Genomic DNA, 20258 nt, shown 5'->3' on the forward strand with positions numbered 1-20258 from the left:
ACAGAGGAGCTTTCTGGAGACAGAAAAGAGGGCTGTCAATATAAATCCCTGCAACTTCAATAACAAGCAGTCAGCCAGCCTGGATACCAGTAGTTTTCTCTGGATATTGGGATTAGGGATGTGTTTTTTTTTTTTTTAAACAACTCCCAAAAAAACCCAATTCTTATTTTCCTATGTGTTTTCCTAAATCCTCCATTGTTTCTGAGCTGAAAAACAATAAATGCTAACAAAAACAATGAAACAGCCCCTGCAGCTGTGAGCAAAGTCTTGTAGTGTGTGTGTGTGGGTGGTGGTGAGGGTTGACCGAGTGGCTGTAACAGTAGCTAGGACAGTAGCCAGGGGTCAGTGCCCAGAGCTTTGAGCAGCAGCATCCTGTGGCTCCAGCCCAGTCTGTCACTTGGCACTGGCTTCCACTGAGGGTCAGTGCTCCTAACCTTAGCTGGGCAGCTGGCAAATGACTCCCTTTAAGAATCTGTAGCGAAACCGGAAGACCTGGCGAGGGAATGTGGCTGGATCAGCATAAATCCGTCTGCACTATAGGGGATCTTTGCTTTGTGTGGTAAATGGATTTCCAAAAAATGGTGAGAATCACCATTCTAAATAAAAGAAAACCATTTTACAAGTGCCAGGGGAGTTTCCTGAATAAAAGGCTCCTATTGTGAAGTCCTGGGTAAAGCAAATAATCCCTTTCCATTTTATCTTTGGCATAAATCTGGATTTTCACTTAGGGTTTTTGGGTTTCCATGAAAATACAGATGATAGGTGCTCTGGAAAAGTATTTCTTGGAATGTCTGCCAAGAGTTAATGGTCAGCAGCATTACGTCCAATTGGAAAGACAACCCAGCTCTGGTTTGAATCCCAGTCCTGGTGCTAACATGCTATGTCCTTTGCAGGTTCTGCAACTCCTGCCTAGAATGCTCTTCCCCTGCAGTTGCATATGACTTCCCCTCTCCCATTCTATGGGCTTGTGCCCAAATGTCACTCATTTTTTCAGAGGCCTTTCTCCTTACTCCACTTAAAGTTGTGACTCTTCACTATTCCTTCTCCTCTTTGCCTGCTTGATTTGTTTCCATAGTATTCATCACCATTTGTCATACTGTGTATTTTCCTGATTTTGTTTACTGTCTGTGTCCCTCACTGGAATGTCAACCTCACAGGGCCAGGATTGCATGTTTTTTTGGTCACTGCTATATTCTTAGTGCCTGGAATAGTGCCTGACACAGATACTCTACTTTGATAAATATTTGCTGAGTGAGTTGAATGCATGTTATTTAAATTTTCCTCTGTGTCTAAAACATAAATGAGTAAGTGGCAACTGCCCCTCAGCCTGAGAGTTGGAGAGCCAAGAGGGGTTGCTGGCATTGGGACAGTCTTCCAGAGCAGCTCTCCTTTGCCTGGGGACAGCCACTCTGCAGCTTCAGCCAACTCTTGTCTCAGGGAAGGTGGCCCAGTATTGTTATATTTGAAAACAATTTTTTTTGAAAGCAATTTCTTTTAAAGAAAAGCCAGAAAGTATTTTTTAAAGTGAAATTACCTGATTTTTAAATGTTGGTGGCCAAGTCATATTTTTACAAAAACCTTCTCTAGTTCAGATGAAACACATATACCTCAGGTCTGTGAGGTGGGCACCAGGATGAGATCTCTGGACTAGATACTCTCCTTTTAAAATTCTCTTCTCTTCCATTCTATTAAAATTCTATACTTCCATTAAGTTGTTTCCATCTCTCCCACTGTGGTGAGAAACATACAGACTAATCAAACTCAAACCAAATTATTTGAGTTACATGGTAAAGATTGACCATTATATTTGTCTCCCCAGTCTCGTGGAAGTTTGCTTCCTAGAAAACTAGTGGCTGCTTCTTCAATAACATGGAGAAAATCAACATACAATGTGGAAAGATTGGTTGAAGTAGCAAGGCAATGGGACTTCCATCACGTTATTTCTCAGGTTTATAGGATGTGTAAGATTTTCTCCATGCAAGATAGTAACTCCAGCAGGCTCTAGTTCTGGGCTTATTGGGTCAGTTGGAGGGGAAAAAAAAGCATTCCTTTTCCACTCTGTCACTCCAAAATTTCATTTTATGTGATGCATTTTATTCTCACATAATGATTTCTGCTCCTTGGCTGCTATTAACAATCCTTAATGCATGTATTTGATAACTTGTGAAATGTCCCAGTGAGCCCCCTGGGATCTGTAAAGGATTGTGATGAAGGAATGGCTGAAAAAAACAGGAGAATGTCCAACAAATGGAATTGCTCTGGTGACCTCCAATCCCAGGGCCATTGTGATAAATGACTCTCTATTGCCAATTTTAGGAGTTGTAATTGGACCCTTTCCTACTGCAGAACAAGTTATTTTATGACTGTGATATGGTGTGTGATATGGAAATATGGGCTTTGGGACCAATAGGGAACTATAAGTTGGTGGACAGGGTCAGAGAATAAGAGGTGAGAGAGAGAGGAGCCAGGAAATGTTGGTACCTGGTAATGTAGAGGTAGAAAGGGTGTTGGAAAGGGAGGTAGGAAGGGGTAGTAAGCAAGAAAAAGCAGTCCTCATGGAGAGGCAGGAATTACTATGGAGGGGCACAAAAAGCCTTGTTTTAGACCCACAAAAACCTGGGCTTGAGTATCAGTTTTATTTCTTACCACCTATATGTGCCAGGTTACTTAATCTCTTTGAGACTCAGTTTCATCATCTATTAGAAGGTCCTGGTAAACCCTTTCCTCCCAGAGTTGATATCAAAACCAAATGATGATGTATATGTGGGGCCACGTATAGCATAGGGACTCAACACCACTCATCCACCCAAGATTCTGGGCCTAAGAGTCTTTAATTATAAAGTGTTAGCTGGTGTTGAACTAGATCAAGTGTAGAAACTCAAATGCTTATAGAGCAGAGACAAGTAATACAAATGAGTGAAGACAGCTAGGAATAAAAACTGTTGTAGATTTAAAAAGCAGTCCAGGGCTGACTGGAGCCTATGAGCTCTGTTGTGTGTTCTTAGATCTTCAGCATTTTCCAGAGAAGCCCCAACTCTGACCTAAGATGAAGATCCTGATTTATGAATGTGGGCACCTAACTCCTCTTCCCTCTTTAAAAAATATGTTGTCTGGGCCACTGATGTGCGTGCAGGTCAAACAAAACTCAGGTCATTTCCAATCTGTGGGCTACTATTCTGCAGCCTTTAAGCAAAAGCATTTAGAAGGATCATAGAAGGATTGTTCATTAGGGTATAAGTAAGTAATTCTGGGTTTAGATGACCACAGGGAATGTAATTTTGACTTGGAACCCAAGACGTTCCTGGAACTCAACAGAAAAGCCAGAAAATCTGGATGCTCCAAGGTCTGCGATTCAGAGATGGTACATCCTCAGTAGATTGTAGCAGAATGGAAAAAGTCAGACATACACCAAATAAATGATTTTCCATCCTTAGCCAATTGCATTGGAATCTTTGGGGGTTTAAGTTTCACTGGGAGATTTGATAATGTACCCAGATGAAGAACCACTGCAAAAAAAAAAAAACTTTCCAAAGATAATCTGTGACTAAATGGAATAATAATTCTAAGTCACTTAGAAACACAAATTTGGTGGGAAAATAAGCAAATTTATTTTCTAAGAGTTTTTAAAAATTTATTTTTGAGAGGAACAGCATACGTATTCAGCCGGGGAGGGGCAGAGGGAGAAGGACAATTGCAAGCAGATTCTGTGCTGAGTATGGAGCCCAACGTGGGGTTCAATCTCACAACCCTGAGATCATGACCTAAGCTGAAACCAAGAATTAGATGCTAAACCAACTGTACCACCCAGGCACCCCTCTAAGAACTTTCTAATTTTGTTTTGTAGTCTTATCCCTCAAATTGGAAAATAATAAAAATATCTGCTCTCCTTTTCCACTAATTTTTTGGTCAGCATCTTCATCTGCATAATTACATTAACATATATGTAGCTGTGTGGCCAGTATGTATAACTAAAAAAAAATTGTCGTTGTTGGAGAATTTCATTTGCTCCAATTCTAACAATTGTTAATTATTCAGACTGCAAGTACCTTGGGTGGGAGATTAAACTTGGCCACAAATTAACTAACGCTCCTCTCATCAAGACACAGAGCCTATTCCCACATGTCCTGAAGATGGGCTGTCCTGTGACTTGCTTTTACTAACAGAATGCCATAAAAGAGATTGTGATTTCTGATTGCAGGCCTCAAGGGGATTTGCAGCTTCCACTTTCAGGCTTTTAGAACTCAGATGCTATGTGTGGAAGCTGAGCTCCTGCTAAAAAGACCATGGAAGGGAAATGAGTTCTGCTCACTAACAGGCTAACTGTCAGACATTCAGGACCAGCCAGTCTCCAGCTGACCTGCCAACTGAGATCTGCCAATGAACTCCAAATGCAAAGGGAGACTGACTGATACCATATGGAGCAGAGATGGGCTGTCCCAGCTGAGCCCAGCCCAAATTACTGACCTACAAGACTGCGAGCAAATAAGTAATTGTCATTTTGAGCTAATAAATTTTTCAGTGGTTTGTTACACAGCAGTTGATAACTGAAACACCTTGGCAATCTTTTGGACATCTCTTTAATCACAAGGAAGCTTTCAAAGAGTTGGGGAAATGCATAGTCATTATTTTCTGGAAGGCCTGGAAGCTGGTAAAGTATATCAAAAGTACTTCTTAAGGCTGTGATGTTATTTCTGCCTTGAATAATAGAAAGCCTTCTCAAAGAGAGGAAGGAGGCTATGAGGTCTGGGGAGGATATAGAGCTCTCTGAGTAGAATTAGGTGGGATGCTTTCAGCTGTAAATAGTAGAATATGCAAATGAAAGTTTTGAAAAAGATGTGAAAACTTAGTATCTCATTTAAGAAGTCAGGAAGTATGTGAATACAGGGTTTTGTGCAGTGGTTCAAGTTCCCAGGCTCTATCTCTTTTCCTGCCCTGCCATCCATAGTGAGTCAACAATGTTTCTCCTCATGGCCTCATGATGGCTGCTGCAGCTACAAATCATCTTACAATCACATCCTTAAAAGGAAGGGAAGGTGGTGGGAAAGAAAGCTCTTCTCCTCTGTTGCTTCATTCATAAAATGAAGAAAGCAAATCTTTTTTCAGGAGTTTCTCAGAACTTTTCTTATGCTTCACTGGCCAAACTGGTATCACTTGGCTACTTTACTGTAAGGGAGGCTGGGAAAGCAATTATCTGGTGTTTTTTCCGTCTCTGTCATGGGAGGCAGGCTCTGCCTGAAGGGAAGATGGGTAAGGAGGGTAGTTGGGAGGCAACAAATAGAGGTAGAGCCAGCCTTTGCCCTCCCACAGAGGACAAACACAGAGCAAGTGCTCCAGGATCCTGACTTGTGCTCTCAGGCCAGGGACCATTTGGGCTACAGAACAAACATGATATACAGAATACATAAGTGTGTCCCCAATTATCCAAGATCTTTGATCTATGAAAAGTGATTTAAAAAATATTTCAGTGTTTCCCTCAAGACTTTAAGGCATATTTTATAGTTATTTGTCTTTTGTATGAAGCACTTGTTCTGAAATTATTCTAGCCATAACACAGAAACATTCACTGTTGTGGTAAATAGGTATTGAGAGTTTGAAGAACTGGCTGACCACATTAGCAGAAAGTGTGTGAGGTAGTGTTACAGTCTGAAGTGAAGACTTCCTCATAATCCTTTGTGTCTTCTTGACAGAGGCAGTCAGAGACAATGGGAGCCTTCTCTGTGGGATGTTTTGGGAGGTTGGGTCAAAACCAAGATGGTGGCCAAAGCGATTGCTATACTCTGAACTAGGTTAGAGAGGAAGTTAATTTTCCACATCTTTCAAAGATTTTATTATTTATTTATTTATTCATTCATTTATTCATTCATTCATTCACAAGAGACACACACACACAGAAAGAGAGAGAGAGAGAGAGAGAGAGAGAGAGAGATAGGCAGAGGGAGAAGCAGGCTCTATGCAGGGAGCCCAACGTGGGACTCCATCCCAGGACCCCAGGATCACATCCTGGGCTGAAGGCGGCACTAAACCACTGAGCCACCTGGGCTGCCCCTCCACGTCTTTCAAAATAACATCCTGCTTTTGGTTGCCTGGTAATGGAGTTGAGAATGAGTTTGAAGCTGGAGGGAGATAGATAATTATTACATTTCTGTTAGACTTGCTTTAGGCTACTAGAGTGGCAGTAGTTCTTACACACTGACTTTAGACTTGACCTCTTCAAGGAATTGTACCTGCATTAGGCTATTTCCCTTATTTTTGAAAGTAAGTTGGTAAAGCTTTACAAATCATCTGTTGGTAAAGCTGCACAAATCACCAGTTACATTTTATGTTGATGGCAATCTATTTACCTTTTTCTTCCCTTCTATTTCTCAATCCTTTGAATTTACTTCTCTATTTGGACTCTTTCTTGACAGTTTTGTACATGACAATACCTGGAATCATCTGAATGGCCTCCCAGATAGCATGCAGCTAATGATCTGAAAGTCCAGTCCTGTGGGATACTATTAGCTGCCAACTAAGATCTGACTGGGAACGCAAACCTAACAGCTTGACCATTCTGTGGCCAACCCAATAGTTTGCTTTAAAAAAATGCTCCTTAAAATTTGAGGGATATGGACTATAAGAAAATAAAAAAAAATTATAGGGACGGGTGGGTGGCTCACTCAGTTAAGTATCTGCCTTCAGCTCAGGTCATGACCCTGGAGTCCTGAGATTGAGCTCCCTGCTCAGTGGAGAGTCTGCTCCTCTCTCTCCCTCTGCCACTCTCCCCTACTCATGATCTCTCTCTCTCTCTCAAAAAAATAAATAAAATCTTAAAATAAATTTACAATTATAGTTCTCAGGAATAACTGTCCTTTATTCTGGTGAATATCCTTCTAATCTTTTTTTGGAAAATATTTCATATATATTTGTATATATATGTACACAAAAAAAGAATCACATTGGACTTACTGTTCTATGAGTTTTTCCATTTAACAATCATGAATGCATTCCATGAACATTTTTCTCATGAACACTTATTTATAATGGGGTTTTTACAATGGTTATGCCATAACATATTTAATTAATCATTAGACATTTACATTGTTTCCATTTTTTTCTTCTTGTAAACAATGCTATGATTAATAGACTTAGGGCTTAAATATTTGCATACATTGGTGATCATATTTTTATTAATTTTTCATTTTTAAATTTTTTGTTGATTATATTTTTAGACTGAATTCCCTGAGGGGAATAAATGGTTTGCCATATACTGATACCTGGTACTGCATAGAAGTGCAGTGAAGCGGCGTGTGAAAGCTGCCCAAGTGCTTATCATTTAGGGGCACTGGTTATGGGGCATACATTGGGTATGTTCGGCAAAAGAAGGCTTCCTAGAATTCTTCAATGAGGTGTATTTGAGACAGTCAACACTCAATGAATAGGGCTTATGTATATATTTAAAGTAAATTCTGCAAAATTAATTTCCATGTAGTGACAAATATCTGCTTGGTCTTGGCTTTGGGCTGCAGTGACCAGCAGAACAACAGTCATATTACTGACTAATATAGATATTTTTTCTCTTGATAGTCTCATGTGTATGGCTGGAAAGAGGAAGCAAGAGAAGCCATTTGTTATGGGAACCAGAGCTGGAAAATTTAATGTTCAGAAGGATGACTTGGTCACACTTTTGGTCACAAGTGTAGCCTCTGTTTTCTGATTTCAGGATCATAATCTAGGATCCATGAATTTAAGAAGTCAATAACTTAATAAAATAAAACAAACTCAGCTGAAGTGGTGGTGAATTCTGGTATTAATTATTACTTTGTTGGAATGTTTTTCTTTGGCATTTTCCCAACTTGAACCACTGTTTGCTTTTTATGCCTTTTTTACTCAGCCATGTGTTGTAATATATAATTTAATAAGACAGTTGCTGGTTATACCCTTGAGACATTTAATAGAAATGGATAATTAAATTAATAATTGTCTCTGGGAGGTTTTAAACCTACAGAGGGATGAGTGTGGGAGTTTGTAGTAACCTTTAAATTTCTCTTCATATTTTTCAAAGAACATATATGTTTTGAAAGTGCACTTTCTCTTCTTCCTCCTCTGACCCTTTGGAGTTCTCAGGAGAATGAATTTCAAGGGGAAATGAAATAACGTCAGGTATTGTGAAGCCAGAGAGGCCCAGTGGTACGTCCTGCTTTGCTGTCTCCTGTACGTGGGATCCTCGACTCGGTTATTGAATTCCTCTGAGCTTCAGCTTCTTAATCTGTAAAATGAATATTTCATTAATTTTTTTGTTGTAATAAATGAAACCAACTTTGATTAACTTAGGCCAAAAAAAGATTTACAGGAAGATTACTGAATAGCTCATGAAATGGAAGAGAAAGCTAAACCATCAAATCTTGGGAACAGCTGGCTCAGGGCCTCAGCCCAGGGAAAGCAGGACACACCTGCCCTGGGCCCCAACCTGTCCCCACTCAAGTCAGAGGCCCAGAAGGAGGAACCTGATTGGCTGGGATGGAGTCACATGCCCTGTGGGCCTCTTCCTCTCCCCCAAGGGGTGGTACTGGGCAGTTTGATGGGCAGTTCCACTACAGTCACGTGAAATGGGGAAAGTGCAGTTCCTCAACACAAAGTGGGAGGGGAAGAACTCTTCCCAGAGGGAGGAGTATTGGGTGCACGTTTGCAAACTCGGAATACTACCTCATCGCTCTTAAGAAGATTCCAGATACTTGTACCTAAGACCCTGGTATGAGGTATGTGTTCAATAAACAGTAGCTATTGTGGTTCTTATTGTTGTCAGAAGGCTAAGATTACTTGTTGTTTAGTATGAGGGCAAGGTTAAGAAGTTAATTCTTTTTTCTTTTGGGTCCAATGGATTCTCTTTACACCAGATGTGACTAAAATGCAGATTTCCCGAGCCCGTTATCAGACTGAATGGATTAGAATCTCCATAGAGGTGAGTTTCTGGCCTCTTCTTTAACAAGTAACACATGGGATCCTCTTGCATATTATGTTTTGAGAACCAGAGTCTTTAGTGATTAGGTGTGAGGATTTAACTCTGCTCAGGAAACATTTTATTTATTTATTTTTAAAGATGTGTTTACTTGAGAGAGAGCGAGAACAAGAAGGGGGTGAAGGGAAAGAGGGAATCTCCCAAGCTGCCTCCCTGCTGAGCATGCAGAGGCCCCCACCCCCCAGCACTCAGGGGCTGGATCCCAGGAGCCTGAGCTCATGACCTGAGCCAAAATCAAGAGTTTGAAGCTTAACGGACTAAGCCACCCAGGCACCCCAGGAAGTGGTTTAGGAGAGATTTTTTTTTTCTACCATCACAGCTGTGGACGATGGGTTTTGCTGAAGGAGTAAAATGACCTAATCAATCAAATTAGTTATAAGCTGTGTTTTGTACCCTCGCTGCACACTGGTATCACCTGGGAAACATCTTGGAGAGCCCAGGTAGCTAGTTCTTACCAGCAACCAGATGTTTTCAGTGTACACCCAGGTTGGGAACTACGGAGATGTCCCTTTACACCCACTCTGGAAGCCTAGCGGTCTCATCCTTCTGTCGATGGCTCAAGATATGTGGAATTGTGCAGTTTCAGAGCACTGTCTCTTCGGTTCCCCCATCTGATCCCAACAGTTACCCAGTCCTACGGCAGGTGGGGGTAGGTGGTAATTTGCTCTTGATTTTTAGAGATGAAGGAACTGACCACTCAAAGATTCCCCGACTAGTGATTCCACCAAAATTGCATAGCTCAGTAAAGGCAGAGTCAGAGCTTGGGCTTGTTCTTCTGGCTCCGTCCCTGCTCTGTTCACTTCCCTCTCAGAGACTGGAGCGTTCAGATTTTCCAAACTTTCTTTCAGTTACAGTTTCAAGGAAATCTGAGGGTGAGCCCTAAGCCCTTCTCAAGAGAGCTTATGTGAAAAACATCCTTCAGGGCTTTTAGCCACTTTCTGGGAGGTCTTTAAGTCATCTCTGTCCCTGGAGCTTTGATTTAGCTACCAGTTCTGAGTCTGGTGCCTTCGGGGGTTAGAGGGGTAAGGGCTGCGATTACAAACCACAGCACCCCTGCCAGCTTCCTGCGGGTGGGCTCATCCTCTGAAGGAACATTCCCAGATGAGTTGTCAGCTCTGCTACAAGAGCCTGCGTTAGATTTCTCCCCTCCAGACAGCACTGAGCAGACAACTACACCCAGCAAACACTTGATGACTAGAGTAGATTTGCTACATGGAGTAGATTTTCTCACTCTTCTGAGTTTCCCAACATCGGCTACCTCTTGACCATCTTACTTTTTCATTAAAAAAAAAAAACCTAATATATAGTTACCAAAGGACATAAAGGAGTACCAAAAAGGAGAACCACTTATAATAGTGATAATTAATTATTATAAACACTCCGAGTCTAACAGACTTTGATTTAGTCCGCACAATACTCAGTCTGCACATGAGGACATTCAGAGCCTGAACTCTTGCCCACCATCCCCCTTCCCATACACAACTACCAGGAAAACACACGACATCCTTAAAGCGTGGGCTACTTTTGCCTTCTTTCTTGCGTAGCCAACTCTTGCTACTCCCTGAAGGTGACAGGCATTTGGTATTTCTGGGTCTTTGCTCTGCTGGGCTTGACATCAAGAATAGTTCTCTGTTTGGCCCATGTGGCCAGTTTCAGCTCTACTATTAAGGCACAGCCCGAAGACAACCTCTCTGTTACGGGCTGGATTGTGTCTCCCTAAAATTTATATGTTGAAATGTCAGTCTCCAGTATCTTGGACTGTGACTGCATTTGGAGAGAAGCTCTTCAGAGGTGATTGAGCTACCCTGAGACCATTAGAGTGGTCCCTAATCCAATCTGACTGGCATCCTTTTAAGAGGAAATTTGGTTGTAGATATAGATTCTGGGGAGTTGTATGCACCGAGAACAGGTCACGTGAGAGGACACAATAAGAAGAAGCCATCCGCAGATCAAGGAGAGAGGCCTCAGGAGAAACCATCGCTTGCTGACACCTTGATCTTGGACTTCCAGCCTTCAGAAAGGTAAGGAGATACATTTCTGTTGCTTAAGCCACCTAGTCTGTGGTATTTGGATACGGTAGCCCTAGCAAACTAACACACTCTCTAAAACCTTTCTTGATGCCCAGTCCTGCCCCCAGGAAGAGCTAACACTCCTTGCTCTCACCAGATCCCCTTAGTGAACTGTTTTCCTGTTCGTCACCCCTCTGGGCCACATGTTCTTTGTGGGCCATGTCTGTCTCATTTCTGCCTTTCTGGCATCTTGTGTAGTGCTGAGCACACCCTAGACTTGGGAAAGGAGATGAAGGGATAAATGAATGAACAACCTGAGGCTTCAAGCTCTTGCCCGGTGTCCTGGCCTCTGAGTAGGGGGTCCAGCAACTGCCTGTGGTAGATTGATTTGGTTCCTGTACACTGTAGACGTTCATGGAGGGGTGAAGGGACTTCAGAGATGGTGGGGGTCGGGCAGACAGGCGGGACCCAGGAGTGGTGGTCGTCTGGTTCCCGCCCCATCCTCCCAGCTGCACTTCCTCCTGCTGACTCACAGGCCTTGGAACATGAGTGAGTGAGTCCTGTGCTTTGCAGCCTCCTGGCCTGGGCCCCTGGCGTTCAGCCCTCCCTTTAGGCTGTCGGCCACTTGATCACAGGCAGAAGATGTGAATTCCCCGAGGTCCCATTGTGTGGTCCTCTTCTCAAAGTCTGTTTCTCCACCCCAACTTCTGGAAGTCCCTTTGGAGGGTCTGACAGACGGTCTGTCTTTCCCACCCCTCCAGCTGGACAGGCTCAGGGAACAGAAGGAGCTTTCTGGGAACAGACGCGGGAGGAGGAGCCAGGAAGAGTGACAAAGGCACAAGTTTGGGCTTTCTCTGCTCTGTACTTGTTGCCCAGGCAGGGCTCCGAGCTGCCTCCAAAGTGGTCCTCTGGTTGCAAGGGCAAAGCAAAAGAGATCTGCTAACAGGATAGCATTTATGCGTAAGCCAGCCCACCCCAGGTTTCAGGCCTGATGGTGGACAGCCTCTTTGCATAAGGAAACCCTCTGGAGGGAATAGTTTAAGTGAGAAAGAGGCCAGGCAGGCAGGCCTGGCCTAGGATCAAAGCAGTAGGTCTCAGAGGGTGGGCTGAGTGGAGGACAGGCTGGATCTGACTTCTGGGTCAGTGCCATGAACAGGGCAGTGGGGAGCAGGGCAGGCTTGGGTGGTGCGGAGGGCGGGAGGCATCCCCACGTCTGCCCTCACCTGGGACTCCAGCGCTGTGAAGGTGTCAGAAACGGGCAGTGGCAGTGTGTGGTGGCCAGCAGAGTTGGAGGTGCCCTGGGGAGGGTGGAGGCTTCCTTGGAGGCAAGGCCAACTTCTGCAGCAGGCTTGGTGCCTGGGGCCCATGCCACTTGGAGGGGCCCCAGTGATGTTTTGCTTTCTTTTAAAATCAGAAGAAAAGAAATGAACTCTTTTTTTTAAGATTTTATTTATTTATTCATGAGAGACACAGAGAGAGAGGCAGGCAGAAGGAGATGCAGACTCCTCGCAGGGAGCCCGATGTGGGACTCAATCCTGGGGCCCCGGGATCATGCCCTGAGCCCAAGGCAGACGTTCAACCACTGAGCCACCCAAGCATCCCAAGAAATGAACTCTTAAGATACAAAAAGTCACGTGTCATATGATTCTATTAATAGGAAAGGTCCAGAATAAGCAAAGTCCATAGAGACAGAAAGTAGATTAGTGAGTGCCAGGGGCTGGGAAGAAAAGGCAGTGGGGAGTGACTGCTTCTGGGTTTGGGGTGTGTGTGTATCATTGCTTCTTGACATGATAAAAGCGTTCTGGAATTTGCTAGTGGTGAAAGTTGCATGACCTTGTGGATATACTAAAAATGAATGAATTGTACACTATAAAAGGGTCTGTTTTGTGGCATGGGGATTATATCTCAAATAAAGCTGTTATTTTATGTTTTAAAAGCAAAGGGGTCGGGATCCCTGGGTGGCTCAGTGGTTGAGCGTCTTGCCTTTGGCTCGGGGCAGGGCGTGATCCCAGGGTCCTGGGATGGAGTCCCACATGGGGCTTCCCACAGGGAGCCTGCTTCTCCCTCTGCCTATGTCTCTGCCTCTCTCTGTGTGTCTCTCATGAATAAATAAAATCTTTAAAAACAGTAAAAGCAGGGGGGGCAGGGACAAAGAAATAAAAGAAGAAAATCTAGAACAATAGCATAACGTATAATCTTTAACCCAACGAACAAGCAGTGTGTTGAAACAGAAACGACGAGATGAGGTTAGACAAAACTAACCTGCCGGCTTTCATCTGGCGTCCTAGCTCTGCTGAGGCTTTGTGGCATGCTGAGCTGATGAGAATTTTGAGGCTGCATGTAGGCTTGAAAAGATTAGGCAGGGTGATCAGTTGGGCACAGGGAGGGGGTGGAGGACAGGGTAGCAGTGGCAAGTGTTTGCTGTCCCTGAGTGCATGACCTCAGTGAGCCTCCCCAGCTTTCACACTCCCTGAGACACTCCCATGAAGCAGGAAGGGGAAACGTGGGCCCCAGAAGTGGGTTAGAAAGTGGAGGGGGGCTTTGTTACAGCCACACAGACCCTGCTCCGCCCAAGCCAGCCACCCCAGTTTCATTCTTGTAATGGCCCATCACCTGCGGCCCCCAGGAACAGTCGCCGGCAGAGCCCTTCTCCAGCGTTGTGCAGCTCCCTCCTCGTGGTGCGGCTTTTCTAATTGCCCCTGCTTTTCTCCATCAGAGAACTCTCCTTGGAGAAAGGGCCCTTGAGTAAAGGATTTAGGCCACCCCTTTCTTGGTGCAGATCCCATCATTAAAATCTATGCATCGCCAGCACTCCTCTCTCCTTCCCGTGGGGCTCAGCAAGTAACATCCCCCCCTCCCCTACTTTTCAGAGTATGTCAAGAGACCAGCTTTGGGCAGCGGAGAAAAATACATTTATCATTGAAACGACAGCCACAGCAGGCAAAGCTGCTTTTATCCGCTGGTGGTGGAGCTGGCCTTATCCCTTCTGGGAAAAATAATGAATATTAGAGGTTCTGTTTACAAATATGCACCTTTTGCTGATTCTCTCCCCACCCAGCAATTTTTCAGCAGGACAGCTTTCTTGGAAAGACTGCACACTGCCAGAAGATGATAAAATGTGGTATCCAGAGAGACGCCTGGGGCTCTGTTTGTTTAACCGGGTAATTGGGCTAATTTGGCATAGACTCTGAAAGGTCGTCTTCCCGCAGCCAGGCCGCCCCAGGTGCTGGTCTGCACAGAGGCTGTCTGTTGTATAATCAGGCCTAAAGGCTCCTCCCCCTCTTTACCTGCTTCTCATAGGGCTACCCTCCAGGACAGGTTTTTGCCCCCCTCCCCCATAGACCTTTATGGAAGATAAATTTTGAACTCTTTGATCTGCATAAACCTTTCTAGAAAGACCCAAATGTGTGAGGCTCATTTCCCTCATCTCTTCGCTAATTTGAAGCTCACCCCGCTTTTCCTCCCGGGCTCACTAATACGCTTAAGCCCTAGAACTGCTAATGAGATCAGAAAGTGATTAGCTGTCAGTCCACAAGAGCAATTGATCAGTGATGGTTTTAGGTGGAGGAAAGCAAATGCCCTCAATGAGAGTCCACAGATTTTTCTGATCCTATTTGGGGTCCTCTTTATCAGCTATGACATTTTTTTCAGGGTCTGTGGTCTCTACAAGATTGTCTGCAGAGCCTCATGGCAGGTGCTGTCCACATGTCTTCTTTAGAAAGCCCAGAGTGATTGTTCTCAGAAACTGAGCGCAGGGTAAAGGCACAACACGCAGAGTTTGCTGCAGCCAAGATGTTTTTGTTTAAAAACCAAACATTCCCTTTGCAGGGTGCCACATGGTATGGTGGGAAAAGCCAGACACACGAATTTGGGTGTGATTCCTTGGCTGTAACTCTCTCACGCTGCGTGATGTCAATGAACTACTTGCCTTCTCTCAGGGCTTCAGTTCCCACATCTGTAAAATGGGTAGGCCTCCTTTGTAGGGTGAACATCAAGCAGTGCGCAAAGAAGGGAGGCTGAATAAAAAATTAGTAGTTACTACTGATTTAATTTCTAAAGACCACTGCAGACTGGTGTTAAAGTAAGGAATTCAGTAACTGCTATTTGTATGGCCTCCCTTGCAGTGACCCTGCATCCCAGCAAAGCCCTCTGGAATGGTTTGTGAAAATCCCTAGTAGGTACCCTTGTGCCTTGTGTTTTCCCAAACAAGGCTCATTGGCCACCATTTCCCCTCGGTCATTTGAGGTGCTCTTCTGAGCCTATGATGCTGGTAGGTCTCCTCCAGGGAAACCTCCCAGTGGGACAGTCAGTGCACACCCCCTGGTAGGGCTGCAGAAGGTTTTCGTGGGCCTCTTTTTCCACTCGAAAATAGATACTAAAAATTACATTTTAAGGCTCTGTTGGTAAATGATAAATGTAATCCAGGCTGGCTAAAAATGAAAACATCTCTTCAACTCTAAACCTCTTTCTTTCTTTCTTTCTTTCTTTCTTTCTTTCTTTCTTTCTTTCTTTCTTTCTTTCTTTCTTCTTTCTTTCTTTCTTTCTTCTTCCTTCCTTCCTTCCTTCCTTCCTTTCTTTTCATTTCTTTTTCTCTTTCTTTCTTTCTTTCTTTTCTTTTCTTTCTTTCTTTCTTTCTTTCTTTCTTTCTTTCTTTCTTTCTTTCTTTCTTCTTCTTTCTTCCTTCTTTTCCTTCTTTTCCTTCTTTTCTTCTTCTTCGGTGAACTCACATAACGTAGAGCCAGCCATTTTAAAGTGTATACTTTGGTGGCATTTGCAACATCCACGATGTTGGACAGCCATTTGTCTTTCTAGTTCCAAAACATTGTCATCACTCCCAAAGGAGACCTTGTACCATGAAACATCAGTCCCCATTCCTTCTTTCACTTAGCACGTGTCTTCAACTTTCATCCATGTGGTAGCATGTATCAGTACTTGGCTTTTTATGGCTGAGGAGTCTCCCATTGTGTGGATGTACCGCATTTTGTTTGTCCATTAACCAGCTGATGGACTGTGGGTTGTTTCCACTTTGGCTATTATGAGTAATACTGCTATGAGCATTCATGTACAAGTTCTTGTCTGGATATTTGTTTTCATTTCTCTTGGGTATATACCTAGGGGTGGAATTGAGGAGTCATTGTGACTTGAAGCTTAACTCTTTTCCAAAGCAGCTGTACTGTTTTATATTCCCGTCAACAGCATGTGAAGGTTCTAATTTATCTACATTTCTTGCCAACACCTGTTATTATCTTTAGTGTGGCCATCATAGCAGGTGTGAAGTGGTATCCATCCATCTCATTTTAAGGACAAGCAGGAGATCAGAGAGAGAAGATATGACCTCCTCCTATGTACAACTTCATATGTTGCACAATTAGGCTCTGGACAGCAAATCTCTTTATCTTATGATCTGATGCTTATTGCCCCATCAGATGAAATGTTCTTTCCCCCCAACATTTAAAAAAGATTAAATTAAATTATTTAAGAGAGAGTGCATGCACATAAATGGGAGGGAGACAGAGAGGAAGAGACAATCCCAAGCAGATTGTGCCCTGAGCGTGGAGCCCACTTTGGAGCTTGATCCCATGACCCTGAAACCATAATCTGCACCAAAACCAAGAGTGGGATGCTTAACCAACTGAGTTACTCAGGCACCCCATTTTTTCTTCCACATAAAGAGAAAAGCAAAGTCAGCTAGTAAAGTAACACATGGAGCCAGGTTTCCCTTACTAGCTATTGTAATGTAACTCAAAGAGCTCACCAGAAATGGAGAATAGCAGCAGTGGACTTCAGGAGAGGGAGTCTTCCCGCCCAGACAGCAGTCCGGTTGGGATTGGTCCAGGCCTTTGAAGGGCTGACTTGGCTTTCTGAACTTTTCTTAGGTGGGACAGAGCTTTGGCAATGACATAAGTCTGCTTCACCTTCACCTTAGGTTCTATTGAGAATCTATTAGGTGCTAGTTTTACACATGGGGGTACAAAGATACATAAGGTATGGCTTGAATCCAACCTATTATCTCTGTATCATTCTGTTGTATTAGCAATACAGGTAGATGCAGGGCATGAAGGGAGTCAGACAAAGGGCCACTAACCCAGTTTGGAAGAGGAGAAATGAGAGCTGAGTCTAGAAGGTCTCAGAATGACTGTGTGAAGCTTGCCGGGCTTGCTCTGTATGTGGAAGTAGGAGAAGTATATAAGTAATGTCTCTGGATGGGTGAGAACAGCTTGAAAGCCAAGTGGAACATTCCGCAGTCGAGGGTGGAAGCCACTTGGAGCACTTTAACTGAGCTATACACAGCTGAGAAACCATTTTCACAAAAATAGCTCATCAGCTTTGTGGGCAACCCAGCACATATAATCCAAACTGAGTCAGAGGTGGAGTGAGAAAGGCAACCATTGAGTAGCTGAGCAAATAATGTTCATAGCCACTGGTCAAGTTCTGCATTTGAGTGTATACAGTACAGAAAGTGCTGGGGTATTAGGCTGGCTTTGCCTGGTCACATCTCCCACACACAGTGTGACTATTGTTTTCAGTTGTGAAGGAAACATTAGGTCCCAAACAATCATACAAATAAAGAAAAACATGTATTGATTCATCTTTTCCATCTTGGTTTATGTAGAGTATCTTTTTTTAACATTAGCCTTCAGCTATGTGGTTTCTGCCCAGGCAGGCCTCAGCAAAAATGTGCAACAGGTGATGTTTCTTCCTTAGACCCATCAGAAGCTACTGTAAATTCCCCTTCTAATGGTCTAGGTTGAACAGTGATGCGACAGGTGCAATATGCGTCAGGTGCTATTTACTTGTAAAGTTGAACATATTCTTGATTTTCAATCTTGGTTTGGAAATTCTTTACTCTTCAAAGTTATGTTTCCAGTGCTTTGGCCTGGTAGAAATATGTGTCATATTAGTTTTGATTTTTTTTAACAGAAAACTGAGAGATTGGGTGACCAGTGGTAATGGCACATGTAGTTTGAAGCAAATCCAAGTCCATGTTCATAACTACTCATTTCTTGGTAAGCATCCTCACAGGCTCTGGAATCCCTAGGGGCAGTGTAACAGCAGTCTTACTGAGCAGCAAGAGGGAGGGAGAATGAGTAGGAACCTGTTTGAAGCTTTTTAACAAAATTACTTAGATTATATAATACTGATCAATAAGATGACATTTTTCTTAAGATATATTTAGTCACATTTGAAATACAATCAAGGAAATGGCAATTATCCATATCACAGAATGTTACTGTTTTTAAAAAGTGGGGTTGTTTGGGGGGAGCTGGAAGCTTCTAAACCATCCCTAGCATCACCACTGTGGAAGAAGAAGTGCTATCTTTCCTTTGGAAAATAAGTGTGACTTCTGCTTTGGAAAAAAGTCTAATCTCCAGTGCATTAGAAGACACACACACTGTACTAACTTAGTTTCCCTATTTATCTTCCAGAGAAGGAACAGTATTGTTTGTTTTGTTTTGAGAGACAGAATGCCAGCCAGCGGGGTGGAGGATGCGGGGGGAAGGGGTAGAAGGAGATGGGGGAGAGAATCTTAAGCAGGAACCAGTGCAGAATCTGATGTGAGACTCCATCTAAGGACTCTGAGATCATGACCTGAGGCAAAATTAAGAGTCAGATGCCTAACCGATTGAGGAACCCAGGAGCCCCAAGATACAGTTTGTACAAAGATTCTAGGGAGGGCACTAGCATCTTTGTTTCTCTTTCTCAGCAGCACTGGGAGGTGGAAGCAAGTAATAGGCAGAGGGCTGGAGGGAGGGCTAAGAGGAAAGGCAGGAACGTGGTCCATTAGGGAGGAGGATGGGCTGGGCTGTGTCTCAAAGGCTCTTGAAGTGGGAGAGGGGGTAATGGGGAGCTCCTGGGGTGAGCACCAGAGGAAGTATGAATAGTGGTACCAGAGGTACTGGTACAGCAGAAATAGTGTAAGGCACGGATGATTGAGAGGGGTTGTGAGCCAGGGATTCTGTACATCAGAGCCTGCAGTAGGTCAGGCTGGGCTTGTCCTGGAAGAGCAACATTTGACCTGGGGTAAGGACACAGAGGACAAGTTTTATCTGTTGATTTCTGGCAATGCGGGGTGATTTATGGGTGCTTATCTTCATAAGAGCCCTGCATTTGCTCATACTTCTCTCTTGGGAAATAGTTTGCTGCACAACTATCTGCTAGTTCTTCCAAATTCAACTGGCACACCACCATGAAAACTTCCTGATATTAGACACAGATCACATTACTACCAACTCTGTTTATGTCCCTGCCTCCTGTGTTCTAGATGGTGAAGTCCTCAAGTGTGAGACCATGCCCTAGTCATCTGGTGTTCCCACCATCCAGCACGGAGAGGATGCTCAACAATTGTTCTCAAGTGAATACATTGGATTTGGTCTTGGATTTTGTCATAAGCATTAATTGTGATGGCCATTTCTTGGCCCGAAGCTTCCCTCTGTTACCCCTCCTCCACTCCCCCCCACCTCCCAGCAGCCATCTAATTTAGCCAGGAACACCAAGGAAGAGGGCCTGAAATCCTCTGGTTATACAAGATATGACCCATGATTTTCTTTTGGTATTGTTACCACAAACTTAAGATGGGCATCCCCAGCTGGAACCAACTGTCAGAAAGAAGTCCTTGAAGGATTTTTGATAACATGCACTGAGACCCATGTGATGGATATTGAAGAGAAGACAGAAAAAGAAAAAAATAATTGAAATGAGAGGTCGGAAAAAAAAAGTTACCACAAACTTTGTGCCTTAAAGCAACACAAATTAATTTTATTTATTTTAGAGAGAGAGAGAGAGAGAGAGAGAGAGAGAGAGAGAGACCATGGCAGGGTATGGGGACAGGAAGAGGGAGAGGAAGAGAGAGAATCTTAAGCAGACTCAAGATGAGTGTGACACAAGGCTCTATCTCATGATCGTTAGATCCTGATCTGAGTTGAAACCAAGAGTCAATCACCTAACTGACTGCCCTACCCAGGCAGCCCAGCAACACAAATTTATTATCTGACGTTTTGGAAGTCAGAAGTCTGATGTGGGCTGCCTTCAGTCAAGGTGTAAACAGGGCTGTGTTCCTTCTGGAGGCTCAAGGGGAGATTCTGGTTCCCTTTTCTGGCTTCTTGATCCACCCACACTGCTTCCTCATGGCGTCTCCCTCTTCCTGTTGCTTCTTCCAACAGTGGGTCAAGTCCTCATGACACTGTCTCCCTGGTTTGCCCTCTTTTGCCTTCCTCTTACATTGGGCCAACCTCAAATGTAGGGCAATGTCCCCA

General features: G+C 43.8%; 1 long non-coding RNA gene across 1 annotated transcript in view; it reads left to right on the top strand.

Annotated features, from left to right (window-relative positions):
- Positions 1 to 8650: 8650 nt before the first annotated feature.
- Positions 8651 to 20258, top strand: part of LOC129495542 (uncharacterized) — a 69503-nt gene continuing 57895 nt past the window's right edge. The window contains exons 1-3 of the long non-coding RNA XR_008661545.1: positions 8651 to 8735; positions 8874 to 8938; positions 10869 to 11016. This is a non-coding gene — a long non-coding RNA (uncharacterized LOC129495542). The remainder of the gene's footprint in view (positions 8736 to 8873; positions 8939 to 10868; positions 11017 to 20258) is intronic.

This window comes from Nyctereutes procyonoides, unplaced genomic scaffold, assembly GCF_905146905.1.
Source record: "Nyctereutes procyonoides isolate TBG_1078 unplaced genomic scaffold, NYPRO_anot_genome, whole genome shotgun sequence".
Lineage (NCBI taxonomy): Eukaryota > Metazoa > Chordata > Mammalia > Carnivora > Canidae > Nyctereutes > Nyctereutes procyonoides.